The sequence below is a fragment of the Pholis gunnellus genome (genome assembly GCF_910591455.1).
Source record: "Pholis gunnellus genome assembly, chromosome: 3".
Lineage (NCBI taxonomy): Eukaryota > Metazoa > Chordata > Actinopteri > Perciformes > Pholidae > Pholis > Pholis gunnellus.
Genome location: NC_136529.1, coordinates 13,020,685 through 13,035,978, shown reverse-complemented (window position 1 = coordinate 13,035,978; position 15,294 = coordinate 13,020,685). Strand labels below are relative to the sequence as shown.

At 42.0% G+C, this 15,294-nt stretch overlaps 1 protein-coding gene across 1 annotated transcript in view; it reads left to right on the top strand.

The window, feature by feature from the left end:
- The first annotated feature begins 14,655 nt into the window (after positions 1 to 14,655).
- Positions 14,656 to 15,294, top strand: part of LOC306694099 (semaphorin-3F-like) — a 48,914-nt gene continuing 48,275 nt past the window's right edge. The window contains exon 1 of the mRNA XM_079156816.1: positions 14,656 to 14,703. The gene's annotated coding sequence lies outside the window, so the exon portion shown is untranslated. The remainder of the gene's footprint in view (positions 14,704 to 15,294) is intronic.

Genomic DNA, 15,294 nt, shown 5'->3' with positions numbered 1-15,294 from the left:
AATCAGCCAAGACGATACTCTGATGTAAAGAAATGCTTGGATGCGATGGCATGACAGGATGAATCCACAGTGGATAAGCCGACCCCTTTGTTAAAAACTCTGTTACCACAACAGATAGGATTGTTTGTGCACATAAGGAGAAACAACCGGAGGGTGGTCTGCTGGAGTGGGTGCAGGGATAACCCCAATTCAGAGCATGACCAGTTTAATATGTAGGGCAGCTGTACTGTCATGCCCGTGGGTTGGAGATAAAAAGGAATGGCGTGCTGACGGATTTCATGTGGGGGTGCAGGGTCGGAGTTCATCATGCTGGTTGGGTTAGGAGAGAACTTCATTTGGTGGGAAAATGCTGCAGATGTTAGAATGAGATGGTGCTTGAGACGCTGGGCTACCTTGTAACTGTCCGGATGGGAAAAATGACAGAATCAGTTACAAAAACAGTGACAAAAACTCTCTAATGGAGGGAGGAATTATGACTCTTGTCCATCTGGAGGAGGAAGTAAAGTGATGAAAGTCCATAGGGAGAGGAGTTTGGAGTGGACGGATAAATCAACAAATGGAAAATTCCCATTTCCTATCAACAGTCACTTTGGTTTTCTTTTAACATGATCAGGATCGTTTCCTAACCTTAATCACATGGTTAATATTATAACCACAGCTTTACAGATCCCCAAGCCTTCATGAAATAGCAATTTTAACCCAAAATACCTTGTTTGTGTTTTTGCATAAAACTTATCAAACCTTAACCTTGTCACATCATATCATTTATCACATATGTTTGATAAATGATCTGTCGCTTTAAATGGCACTTACAAATGACTTATAATTGTTTAATTCAAAGGACTCCTTGGGTATTCTTTTCACAGCAGACATTATGACAAGTCACAGTAGGAAAGGCACAGCTGTTAATAACATCAACATCAGGGAGCCATGAGAGTGTGTGAGCCAGCATGTGCAATTTCCAGCTGAAGCAGCTCAATGGAATAAGTGATAAAAGCCTATAGGAAACCGTTTCCGTAGAATAATGACAAGAACTGTTTAATGTGAATCCACTTTGGAGACACGCTATCTCAGTATATGTGCAATCCCGCTGTGTCTGCAGACTCGTTGCAAGAGAGGCATCCCAGAGTGTTGTACGGTTTACATCGCCTTGGCAACAGAACTCAGTTGGGACTGGAGGGAGGAGAAAAATAGTCGGGCATGTACGGTGGATTGAGATGCCGCTACAGGTGAACACACATCACCCCACATGGGCTCTGCTGCTCTGACATGCAGGGGCTTTTAGCTGCTGCACCGAGGGACGACATACATGCAGGGAGGGCGGAGGAGAGACTTAAAGCATCAGTGTGTCAGTAACTCTGTCTCCACGGTGGGCTGTCAGACATGAGCGAGGTCTCCCTCCCTTCCTCTCGCACGCACAGTACGCTGCACTGCAGGTGAGTGTCAGGCTTGAATCTGCTGAAGCTTCATAAATATTAAAAATTGAACCCAACAGCAGGCAGCGAGAACAGCTGTGCCCTGAGTACTGGATGTGAGAGAAAGATCTGCAAAAGTCTGTGGGAGCTGGGGACAGCAAAGTGCTGGTGAAGGTGTAGAAACCATCTTTGTGTGGAGCTTTAAAGTGGCAAGACAATTACAGAACAGCTAATGGCACCGACTGTTACATCTAGGACGTCTCTTTATTTTTTGAAATGCCATGCAACAGGAAATACCCATAACTGCAGGTTTTATTGCAAGTAGATAATTTCGCCAGGTCCCTGTGGATATACAGTAAATGAGAGCCCTCCTTTCTTACCTGACTTCCTATTTTAATGAGAAGTGACACTAAAGATGTGGCTGATTTCCTACACGGCCCTGGCAGTCGCTTTGCATTAGCAGGGGTGACAGATGATTAAAGGGGAGAGGCAGAAAGTGGTATCTCGCTGAGTGACAGTCAAATGAGGGAAACGAGTATAAGGCAACAACCTGTGAGAGGCAGGAGCTTCATTACTTGATCGCTCCCTCTCTGTGGCTGCTGTGAGTGTATGCAGGCTCCCCAGTCAATTTTAATGAGAAAAAGATGCAGATGCAGATAGTCAGGCCGCTTAACATTTCTATTAGCACTGGGAGGGAGGGAAATTACACATTGAATGAATTTGGCATGTGTTATTATCTATGCAGCAAAGAAAACAACACTTTACACCTCAGAGGAATCAGGAGACCATTTATAGACTTTTTTGCTGTTAGCATTTCAGTACTTGCATTTGACATTAAACCATGGCATGTCTTATGAAAATGAACAATAAACCACAGTAACGCAAACCGCATGATGCCTTTGTGCAGCGTATCATTGTCGTCTATATTGCTGATGTCGTTAGCGTTTTCTTTGAGGACACCGCCACAGCTTAATCGTCCTCATTTTCCTGTATTGAATTCCCACAGTTGCCTTCCTGTATATGCAAACCTGCAGATCACAGTATTGACTTAACACACACTCCTAAGGGAAGGGGGGAGGTTGGCTAATTTGTTGATTGGCTAAAAGCATCCCACCACCCCGTAACTTCTTTCAGTCTGATAGTCATTGTTTGGATAATAAGGGGTTTCCTCGACCCCTCGAGAAATGTAGCAGCTGATGGTCTTGGTGCCTCAGTAATAGCTGGATGTGGGATTTTCCCCTACTGTTTTCAGGAAGGGATTTGTACATTTGTTGTGATTACCACTGCATTGTCTTCAACTTCTCCTCCTCATTTCTTGTTCTACACAAAGCACCGATGTCTGCCCTTCCTCAGGCATCTCAGCTCATTTGAATTTAATCCACATTACACTAATAACCTCAACTAATTAATTACCATGTTCTGCACAAATGAATACGCCTCACCCATTTCAATTGACATTTCAAAGGAAAACAACAAAAGCATGCACGCCGTTTAACATTTCCCAGACGTATCAGTTTACATAACATTGGTTGGGCAAGTGAGTACTAGAGAGGTGAGGGGTCGTGTCAGAGCCCAGTGACCCAGGTCCGGGCCGTCTCAGGAGGGAAGTCCCGGCATGGCGTTCTGTACTAGCTCATATTGCAAAGATGTCTAAAAGTCACAATCCTTCAGAAAAGGTAGGCTAATATCACATCAACTGCTGCACACCTCTGACCCCTCAGTCAATTTACCGAAAACTTCAACGCCTTTATTTTCCCTAGTGACCTAATGATGCATGCAAAAAAACACATCTTCTGTTTCTAATCAAACAAAACAACCCAGCAACCAGCTCTCCATAGTTGTAATTTGAAGAGTCATAAATTCATTGACTTCTTTGTGCTAGTGTCGGGATGTTTGAGTGATATGTTGCTGTGGCACCCGGACCTCCAAATATGTCAAACTTCTGAGTTTTGGGGATTTTTTAGTAGGCTTTGGCACACTAAAAAGATGCGCTGATTTTGAGTGGAAGGCAATCATTGCTTCATTGTCCCTTCATAATGCGTTATAGTTGTATAGTTGTAGTTGTAAATTGTAGACTACGTAAAGCTGATAACATGTTTTACTTTACTTACTGTGACAATTGTGTTGATATTATACTGTATTATTTTTTGAGCAAATAATTAAAAGTCTTTCAACCATGTTGCATCATGACGCGCAGAAATAAGAAATGACCTGGAGACAATTATTAACTCTTACAGGCACAAACAGAAGTCTTGTCGAACTCCACATGCTGACAAGCACTGAGACTCCTGAATGACTGTGGTACATGAATTAAATCTGACGAGGTTTTAATGTCTGGGGTATTCTTCGGCACACGGGCAGCACTTTGGCATGTGTGGGAAGATGGCTATGTAACAGAGTCAGGTTGAGGCGAGTGTACAAGTTTGTATTGCTGAACGAGCTCCATCACGAGAACATGCAGCAACAGAAGGCTCTGAGGTGTTTATGGGGTTGTAATACTTCCATTTCGATCACTGGCCGTTAGATAAAAAGTAGACAAAGGAGTAGACAGAAGTCGACATTTTGTCATGTCAGACTCAGATTGCGAGGCTGTGGCAGACCTTTCAGTAGAGAATATTTGTTTGTTCTTTTTTGCCCGTAAGACTTTGTGCTCAAAAGAGGTGCTGTCTACAGAAGCCGCTGGCCATTGAGGATGGAGAGGAATTTGTCTCACATCTGTCTTGTCTACCTTTGGCCTTTATAACCACGGATACATCAAGCATGACACATTGCATGCCGATCGGACTCCAGCATGGATTAAATGTGGGATACTTCATATGTCTCTGTGAGTTGTCACAAATCAAAATGCCGATGAGGGTTATTAAACACTGACGCATTTCGAAGCGCCCATCCTCAGCTCTGTAAATAGCCCGAATTATTTTCATCTTTTGCCAAAACTGTTTTTCAATTTTACCAGCCCCAGATTTAGATGTAATTCAAATGGACCTTGTATTACGTCGGCCAGCGTGTCAGAGATTGCTGGGAATCCTGATCTGCCGTGAGTGAAGCTAGCACAGCCTTGACTAGCATGCTTGTCAATGTGAGCCATGCATGGCCCCGGTCCTGGGCATCATGCCACAGGTCTATTACTGGAGACATGAACTCTTGGGAATGCTGGGATAAACAGTAGGTCACTGTATGATTACAGCGCATGTTCTTGTTCCTGTAAGACAAAAAGACAGAAAAGAGGAAGAGACTGATCAAGGACAACGGTAGTTGAAGTATACAGTTTGGTAATAGCATTCAGATAAAGTATATTTCTATCTTTATTTTTCAGCTGGACGGGGTATGAGCAGGGGCCGGGGTCAATTGCCATGGAGATAATCTCTACCTATTTTCTAGATAAGGATCCCAGATATTTCTGAAAACATTAGAACTATTATCAACTCTGTGGATATGAAGAAATGCTGGCCTGCTCATCTCTCCATTCTTTAAAGCTGATTTTCTCTTTTGAAAGAGGGACTTTTGTCGGCCCATAAGAAAATCTAGTGGTAGCATCTATGTTTTAATCTGGGATTCTACAATCCTCTTTAAGGTATTCATCTTAAATGAAAGACACAATTTTGTTTAGTATATTTCTAATTTATTGTATGTTGCAATTATGCAGTGTTGCCTGATATCCAAAAGATAGTCATAGCTCTGTAAGTAATGCTGTATATAACTAGTATTAAAAAGTGCTTATTTGTTTTCTTGCCGAGAGTTAGATTGATACCACTCTCATCCTTTTATGCTCATATGAAGCCTGGTCGCAGTGACTTGGAGTCTCACTGCTCCTGGCCAAATAGTGCTGCACACAAGCTCCAATAAAACCACAAATTGTTGTTTTAATCATTATAGTATTAATTAGAGATGCAGGGCGAGGCTAGCTTCCGATCTTTATGCTAAACTAAGCTAACCAGCTATTGGCGCCCACTACATTTAGAGAGCCTCATGACGTTGAGCGCGGCTCTCCTCTGCGCCACTAGCTTCTGCATTTGTTTTAAATGTACTTCTGTTGCTAGTGCCAGAAATACGAAATGCATCACTTCCTGTGTGCAGAGGATGATTCACCGAGAAAACCTCCACACCCAAACTGTGTGTGAGTTGAGTAAGGTATACTGTATTTTAGTAATAGAGAGTACCAAAATATGCACAAATTGACTGCACACAAAATGTTGCTAGTCATAGCATTTCCTCAATTTAGTGAACCTGTGGGTGTTCTAGAAGTGCGGTATGTGAATTATTATATCAGGTGTTCACATAATTATAGCAGTACAGGTTCAGAGAGGACTTTGAGACTGATACGCCAGGGAATAGGTGGGAAGGAAAGGGTCTGCTGTCACCTGCCTTTTGACACAGCAGGTGTAGCTTTTCCTTCAGATTTGAGGTGGATGTGCTCGTTTGTTTCTGTGATTGGCAAGGTGAGAGGTTTGATGGAGGCTGCGGGGCACACATACGAGTCTGCTTGGACCCACTTGGTATGCTGCGGGCTCTCAAGGGGCAGAGAGGAAGGACGGGGGGCCGTCTGTCCCTGCTAATCTAGTTGGCAGATGACTGACGTCTCCCTGTCCATCAAAGTGTGACCTGGGGCTCACTTTTAATGAGATCCATTCCACATGACAGGCGCCACCTCTCCCTGGGCTGTCTGTCTGATCGTCTCCTCTGTTCCAATCAGATTGCTGACTACATGTGTTGCTGCTTTACGTACAGAGTGAGAGTGACTGTGTGTCAACGTGTCTGTGTGTGTGAGGATAATGTGTGTGTTAGCTGCTCAGTATGTCTGTTAGAATGTCTCAGATAAGGAAGTGATGTTGATACCTCCGACAAAAACTGAATGAACATGTCAAACTCAACGCAACTCAACTGCCAGCCACCAGCCTTTGAGTGAAATATTGTTTTCAGTAACAGCTGATTTGACTCTGAAAACTAGCCAGTCAGCTTTGTATAACAGCACACGCTCATGTCCTTCCAGTCAGTACAAAACTCACACACATAATGCTGAACCGTTTACATTGTGTCTCAGCAGAAAATGTGCCCCACGTTTGTGGAGGCGAGGGTATTTATTCAACAGTCAAATTTGTCAACAGCGCTTTAGCGTGCATGTGCAAATGTGGAATCTATGTGCACAGGCCAACATCCCTCATATGCCAAGAAGAAGACTGCTGGAGCATCTAAGCCTTGGCTGAACTAACTTGGCCTGTTGGTTTGTATCAGAAACACATCTTGCTGGGAGGTTGTGCAACCTCTGCCACACATTCTTTTTTTTCTTTTTTTTTTATCCTCAGATTTAGAGAGACTGAGACAGAAACAATGAAATACAACACACAGAGGAGACACGCAATACTGGCTCCTCTAGTATTGCCCAATTTTTTCAGTAATTATTACCCTACTTGAAAGCTGGTATCCATGTGGCCTAAGATAATAAAATATCTGTCTGCTCTGCGTGAGTTACAAACAACAACGTGAAGGAACCTCCATTCCACAAATGCATACAAACTGCACACAAACGCAGTCACAGTCCACATCATTAAAGTGGACAACAGCAGCAGGTCTGGAAACACAGACCAAAGTGCCTTTCTGTCAACTTCACACAGAGTACAAGATGAGGTCAGCTTACTTTGGCTGGCAACTGCTGGCACGACTGGTTCGGCTGGGGGCTCTTCTTCATATTGCAAAATTAGGAGCCAGATGTGCCATTTGCTGGCAGCTGTTCGAGGCAGGACACTGTCCCCAGAGATTGACCATTAAACTGTCAACATGACATTGTATTCATTTTTGACATTTTTTTTCTGTTTTGCTTTCTGTTTTGCTTTCTGTTTTTTACAGGAAAACAAAGCTAACACTATAACAATCCTGCAAACAGAATTTTGACAAAATGTGTGAGCTTGATCGGTAACTCGGGTGGTGGGAAGAGGGAGGGCTGATGGGCAATCAGAAGGTGATAAGACGGAGGGACTTTCTTCTGGGATTGACTGGGGATCCCCCCTACAACATTTTCACAGTTAATTAAATTGAGAACTAAGCCTCAGAGAAAGACATAGTTTAGAATATGCGCTTGATGTGCCATACTGTCTCCAGACAACTTACTACAGGATCGTTTACAACACAACTGCTGCTGGATGTTCTGGCCACAGATGTCCGGGGAGATTTGCTCTCTCTCTGCAGAGCTGAGAAAACTTTTATTTTAGGCCATTGTTGGATGTTTCGTGTTCCATAGAAAGTATTTCTTTTGACTATTGCAAGTCACTAAATCTGTTTCAACTAAATACACAGCCACAGTCATGAATGCTTTTGTCTTGTGTAAACTGTCCAATTTGTCACTGCTTCCAGCTCTCCATCTGTGTTACTTTAGAGCCAGGCTTTGATTCAAGATGGATTTCATTAACTTTAATTCAATTAAGGTGCGTTCTAACAGAAGGCTGACAGTCTTGGCAGAGAGAGAAATCTGAAATAACTCTGAGAGAGAACTGAAAGAAAAGTGGTAGCAGGCTCTGCAGAAATTATCAGCAAAACAACTAACTTTGTATTTTGTTATTGTTTTTTTGGGCAACCCCCCCCCCCCCCCCCCCCCCTTTCTTCCTCTCTCTTTCATGAACAGACACGCAACATCTTTCCATGTTTCTCTCTCACACACACACACACATAACTGTTTGGTCACCATCCCTCCCATGTCATTTTGAATTCTCGAGCCACCTGTTTCATGCATTTCAAACACGTGATGACAGGAGGATGAGATGGGGAGCAAGGGGAAGGGTGAAGGACAAGGGACTCATAGCATAGTCCAGCTAGAGTTGCTGAAAATGGAAGGTAAATTAATGACAGGCATTTTAAGTCGTATTATAAACAGTGTATAGTTGTATGAGCACACACAACCCCGTCTTTGTCAGCCGATTAAAAAAAAGATTTGTGCAGCCATGCCAGCAGCTCTGTGAGGCTGTACTTGAGCTAAGCGCTAACATCAGCATGCTAACATGCTCACAGTGACAATGTTAACATGCTGATGTAGGTATTATGTTAACCATGTTAATCTTAGTTTAGTGTGTTAACATGCTAATGTTTGCTGGTCAGCAATAAACATAATAAAGTAGAGGAAACATTTAGATTATGATGTCACGATGACACCAAAAGTAATTCTAATTCACCGTGGGGGGGGACATGAATGTGTGTATCAAATTCCACGGCAATCCCTTCAATGTAGTTGTTGAGAGGTTTTACTCAAAACCACAAACCTCACAGTGGCACTCGAGGAAAAGTCAAGGGATCACCAAAGTTATTAGGATTTATCCTCTGGGAACCAATGTCAATCCATCCAACAGTTGTTGAGATATTTCAGTGATGGACAACGCCAGAGCCGTGCCGCCATGCAGCTAATACCTAGAGGCGATTACGCCCGCTTAATAGCACAAAACGTCATAATTGTTCTTGTCCTTAGTTTTATTTAACATTTCTTTCCACACAAATTGTAAGAATGAGATGAAGGATAAAGAAAAAAAAGAGCAGAAGAAGAAGGGAAATCTGTGATGCAGTTTTGTTCCAAGTGTTGTATTGTAAGCCAAAACTTTTTCTTCTTGGTCTTTCAGTAGCATGAAATCAAACATAATTTGGGAAAATAAGCAAGAAACTACTGAAAAGGTTTTCACTCACTTTAAATAATGAAAGAACTAGCCATGACAAGAACACAAAAGTCCCATGTATTCCCCTATCAGACCACAGACGACTTTAGATTGAGCTCCACTACAAAAGCTGACCACATTTGAGTGTGTAGAACAAAAAGCACAGTCATTTCCTCTTGCTGTCTTCAGTCTCTCCCTCTTGCCAGAGACCTGCGGCTGGATGCCGGTGAAGAATGACACTGACAGACTGGACCCTCAGGAGGCCAGCGCCAACAACGCTGCATGGGAAAACTATTACACAAACCCCCCCTCAACCAACCCGGGGCACCTTCAACCACAAAGTCATGCTAAATATAAAGCCATTGTTATTGTTTGCAGTACAGTTTACTGTGAGGAGAAGAAAAAAAGACAAGGGCGTAAAAAGAGCTTGTGTAACGTAATACATGCTCTCCTCTGGTTGATAGTGGTGGAGAGAATCCACCAGACAAGCAGGGGACAGGATCAGACCCTGTGGAGCCTGTTAGGAAACAGCTTTAATTCATACCAAATCATCCCACCACAGCTGCCCTACTCCCTCCATTTCCCAGGCAGGAGACATGTGAGCCAGATACAATGAGACAAACTTGTGTCATTTAAAAAAGAAGGCAGCTGTCCCATTTTTAGCATCGCAGAGCTCCAGCTGAGTCACAGTCAGTTTGTGTGACAAAAGCCTGAGAAAAAAAAACAAGCATGAAAATGACAATCAAGCCAAGCGCAGGGAGATCTGGATGAGAAAAATATGCATGAAGAAAAGAATGCCATTAATCTTAAGAGTGCAGCTCAAAAGGCATGTAAGAGTACTATACTCATATAATATATGCGCTAAACAGCATATATGATTGGCTGACTGCAGATTCACAAGCAAGCAATGACATTATCCTCTACATTTATTATATAACAGAGAGGCTATTGTTTTATCTTCACATCTTCAATATTTTATTGTTAAAGTCAGCATTGCCAGCATCAGATCAAGCCAACATAAATAGCAAAAATCTAGTTTGGAGTCACTCACTCACTAACAGTATGTAGTCTGAATGGGATTCTCCAAAGTCTCTGTAGGCATGAATGAACTTGAAGACTAACATTTATTGCTGTATTTGTTGAACAAAAACATAGAATCTACAAGACAAAATCTGTGGAACTGCTCCAACAACAAGAGACTGGTCTCAGAGTCAGCATTTCTGTTTGAGTTTTTGCTTTCAATTATCTTTTGTATCGTTTTGCTTCTGGGCACATAAAGCAAACTGTCCTATAATTCCTACAAAAAAACTGTAACATGAAATTTGATGTGGGATTTTATAGGTTTGCGGCGTAAAGATTTAGACTTGCCTTTAAAACAATAGATTTTTGGTCTAAAAAGGCATTGTCTAAAGTTAGATATATGGATGGTTGTGGTATATATGATGAAAAAAAGCAAAGTATAAAATGTCACTGGCAATAAAATGTCTCAGGTATCTAAAACAACCAAAGTTTTCAGGGCCTGATTCAAGTTTTCTCCTCTGTCTGCCAGATTTGTGTTGGAGGTATGACTCTGCGAAGTGCGGCGTTATCTTTTTTCCATTTAAATGCTAATGAGCGTGCTGCCGTAATAGTCAAAGCGCTGCAGAAACCGTGTGAATTTTTAATATCTTATCACACCAAAAGGTAACAGCTCTCCCGGTTAGGTGGAGGGATGAGTACATGCTCCCTCATTAAATGCTACACAAACTGAGGGCCTTTCTGTGTGTCACGGCATCCTTAAGCTCTGTGTGTGTTGCTAGTGTAATGTGTGTGGTCAGTTGTGTGCACTCACATCTGTCTGTGTCATTTAGATGTGTGCGCACAGCAGATGTGCGCAGCAGTGAGCTGGTGCACTTGTTTCTTCACCTCGTCAGTAATGAACAGCTGTTAATTGCCTCCCCATCATGTGGTGGAGGCAGCAGACAGAGGTTGAGGTTGTCACAGCCTGTTCATAATTACTTTAGCTGGTGGAGTCATTGATGACAAAAGGTTAGAGGAAAATTCATTGAATGTAATGAAACTCACATGAGAGAGCGACCTCTGCTCTTATATTGCCTGGATTTGTATTCCCCACTGGCACCTGTTTCCATGAAAACCACCAGTGTCTTCCACAGTGAATGTTAATGTGGTGCATTATTTCCTCATTATAGAGTTGCAGTGGATAAAGAAGTGTAAAACGCTCCTTATGAGCAACTCTCAGAGAACTCAGTGGGAACGATAACAATAATCTATGCAGCGTTGCGTTCAAGTCCTCCAGGAAAATGACAACGTTTTTAAATAGATATGTTCAACTTGCCGTCAAAGTTGCTTTGTGGAAACTGGCAGGTTTAGTCTGATAAAGGTGAAGCATTAGAAATGAAGTGATGTAATATCTGTATTAAATATTAAACTTCTCGAGGAAAAGAAGAATTGAGTCTCCCACCAGCAGTATTCAAACTCAGATTTACAAACCTGGCATCTCCTATGCAGAAGAAAAACGCTTTAACGTCACTTTTTTTGCAGAATTCCTCTAAATGTGTTGCCTCTGCGGTCTGACAATCGATGGTGATCTTTGGTTTCATTGTTATCTTTCACATTGTACTCGTCAGTTAGCTGCTAGAGTAAGCAATGCTGGAGGAAAAACTGGAGAGCATGAGGGACTTTCATGAAGGCGGGCGCTCCTCAAAGCCAGAATTCAATAATTGCTTTCCTCTTGTCTCACGCAAGTGACAGATGGTGAGGCCACCAAAGGCCTGAAGATGGGAATAATATTGTTGATTAAAAAGAAATATAGAAAACAACATGCAGCTGTTGGCTACAAGACTGAGACAAAAAAAAGAAAGAGTGAAAAATGGGAATAGAGCAGGGAAACAAAAAGAAGATTGGTAATGACACAATTAAACTTGGCTGGCCCACGCACATTTAGATTGGAGATTGCTGATATGTGAAGTTTTGGGAAAGAGATTTTATTGTTTGACTGAATTATTCTTGGTGGGTGCTGAGGGATTGGGAGTTGTGTTCCAGATATTTATGAAAGTTGTTATATATTTGGCTCTGTAGCGTCTGGTACTCAGACCACCCTTCAAACACAAACGCCCACCTGCACATGTTAAACAGTGAGTGAGAAAAAGAGTCTGATGATTTTTCAAGAACGTCCAAGATTCAGATGGACTAAAGCGTATCAATATCTTCCACATTGTGTGCGTGAGCTCGTCAGCGTGGGGGTAATTTTTTCCCAGAGCTCTTTGCCGGTACCAGGGGAAATTTAACACTTTTAATGGCAAATGCTGATGCCGAGCTCTCTTCCTTCCTCTGCTATGAGCACCAAAGCCTGGAGTCACGCTGCTCAGCCTCTTTTGCATACAAACTAATGTAACGATTGTATTTCTAAGACATTGTTCAAAGAACAGAAAACTCAAAGTCACAGCCAAAGATCCGGTATCTTTTTGTTCCCATTCATCATGAAAGTACCTCTTTGCTATGAATCCAATTTATTCAAGACTAAGGTTAGAAAAAGATAGAAAGTATACACATTTTTTGACAAAGTAAATGACAAAGAAAACGAAGTCCATCATCATTAAATTGATTATTTAAAATGGAGCACACAAGTAAGTTTCAGTGAAATTACCACCCAGTCAGTTTTTTTCAGTGGTGCAGGTTTTATGGTTTGTCGCTGTAACATAATCTTTCCTGTGAACTAACACAAAGGAAACAGTAAATCAGCTCCACAGCCATGATTCAATAAAAGAAAGTCATTGTATCCTCCAAATTCCTATCTGATTCTATATATTTCTGCAATAGCAGCGTCTCCAAGACATGCATGAAACCTACGCTACAGTATTTATCATTTATGGAATAATAAGCACGCATACTGGGCGTCAGCTGCGTTGTGCCTTGACTGGATAAGAAGCAAAATAAGCCAGTGTGATCAGGGGAGGGATCGAGTGAGATTAAAAGATTTAAGGCTCCATTTGCCCATGAATATCTGATGCCTATCTGAGGCGAGAGCCAGTGATCCTCCGTCAGGTCGTCGAGGTGTCTGAATAAATCTACCTTATCTCCATCTGGCCACTTTTCAACTGTTTCTTAAGTGAACGTGCGGCCACATTCCTGTTGTGCCAAAGAGTCACGCAGAAGCTGTTTGCATCAAATGAAAATGTTTCTTCTCATCTGAAATCATTGTCGGCTCGGTTATTGTCTCTTCTCCTTTTGAGTCAAAATATAGTAAGTAATTCATGTCTCCTTCAAAAAGCAAACACTGTTCCATACTGTGAGACTGCCAATACCAGCAGATACTGAACAATTGTTTGGCTCAGACCTGGCATCTGAACGCTTCTCAGCACAACTCAGTGTTGGCACCAGCCAGCAAATAAAAATCAGTAGCTGGCAGTCACAGGCTGATCAAGTTGTGAAATGACTTCAGTACTATTTTGATACGCACCTTCTTCAGGACATTCACATTTTCAAACCTTATTGTTGCGTGCAGTTTGGACATGGCTGTGAATTTGTGTCAGCAAAATATTACTTCTCTGAGGCAAAACAAAGTTTACATCACATTATCACAAGTCCTCATGTGTCCTGTATGACAGCCAGCATGTGTATTTTACATTGTGTATTCTGCAAGATAGTCATTATGGAGATGTTTTAATTTAAATTGTTGTTTGAGAGCTCCACAAATACGCATGCCTTTGCTTATTTTATCTTAACCTGTATCTTGATCTTAATATCTCTACCTTTGGTGACAATGGCACATGCTAATTGTAATGAAAACAAACTGCATCATTCTATTCTACTAAAGGCTTTAGGTTTTATTTCAGTAACAAATCACAAACTATAACACACTATCAGTGCAAAAGTAGCCTTAATGCTGTGTTCCCACAGGATAAAAACTGAATATGTGTGAGATGTGATATGATAATTACTGATCAGTGGGAAATGTATGACAATGACAATGAATACAAATATCTGTTGTCAAATGCTTTTATAGTATAATTAAAACCAGATTTTAAAACTAACTCTTTCATTTTTTAAGGGAAACATATGTTTTGTTTGTAGCATAACGTTTAGAATAACTCCCCCTGTGTTGAAGGGAACATCTCCACCAGCTGCTCTATATTACACGAAGGCTATAGTTTGTTCTTCGTCGTTTCAAGTGAGTTTACCTCTTCTGAGGAGTGAAAGAAGATACAGATCTGATTTGCTTTGTGCTAAATGTTGGGGCGGGACGGAGCGCGAGGATGCTAAGGTGGGTTCCCTCCCCCATGGGTGTGTCCACTGCCGGGAGACCTCAGTGTATCCACCTGCAGAAGCCGCTTTCCTGCACTACACACTTGAGCGCCACTGCGCGTGTTGGACGCTCCTCTCCGCCACTCTTCTCCAGGAACAACTCTTTGTTTCAAAGCTCCTTCAGTGGAAAATACACAATCTGTTGATACGATTTAGAGATCACTTCAAGTTAAGGCGGCTGCGTCAAGTTAATTTGAATCCAAGCTTTGTTCGGCTCTGGGGATAATCGTGCAGGATCTGCGGCGGATACACTGATACTCCTGCGTGCGGACAGAGGAGCTCAAAGGATCTGGAGTGGATGGTTTTAAATGTTGACCAGCTTTAACACAATATTCACTGGACGGAACTAGAAGGTAGGTCATAATGCAAGTGATGTCTTTATACAAGTCAGATTCGTTGTCTGTATTGAGACAGATGTGGTTATAAAACAGTAGGAAGCAACATTTGGTGGAGTCGACAGGAATGATGCATGCTTCACGTGTATGATTATGGCTCCAATATTTAAAATGTGTCTTAAAAGTTCTGTACATTTTTTAAAATATTTTAAGTCGGAATATTGAGAACAGTTTATTTTATGCAACAGACTTCAGTTAGCCTATTTCTATGTTTGGCGGATCTTGTCTGGCGCGTGGGACGTAGTTTTAAATGATCAATTCTACTCTCAAATACAAATTTCAAATACTGCATGAGTAAAGAGCAGTGGTGTGTGTGTGTGTGTGTGTGTGTGCGCGCGCGTGGTGCGCGTGTTACGTGGACAACGTGCAGGAAGCACTGAAAGTTTTGGCTGCATGTGATGCTGTATCTTTACCATCTGCTATATTCACAGTGATCGAATCTAAGTCTAGTAACTAGCCCTCAACGTTACTTTTCACTGTCTAAAACCCTCTTATAATTGGCACGTGGTTCATGTTCATGTCCTCATAAGTCAAAGCCCAGTCACGCTT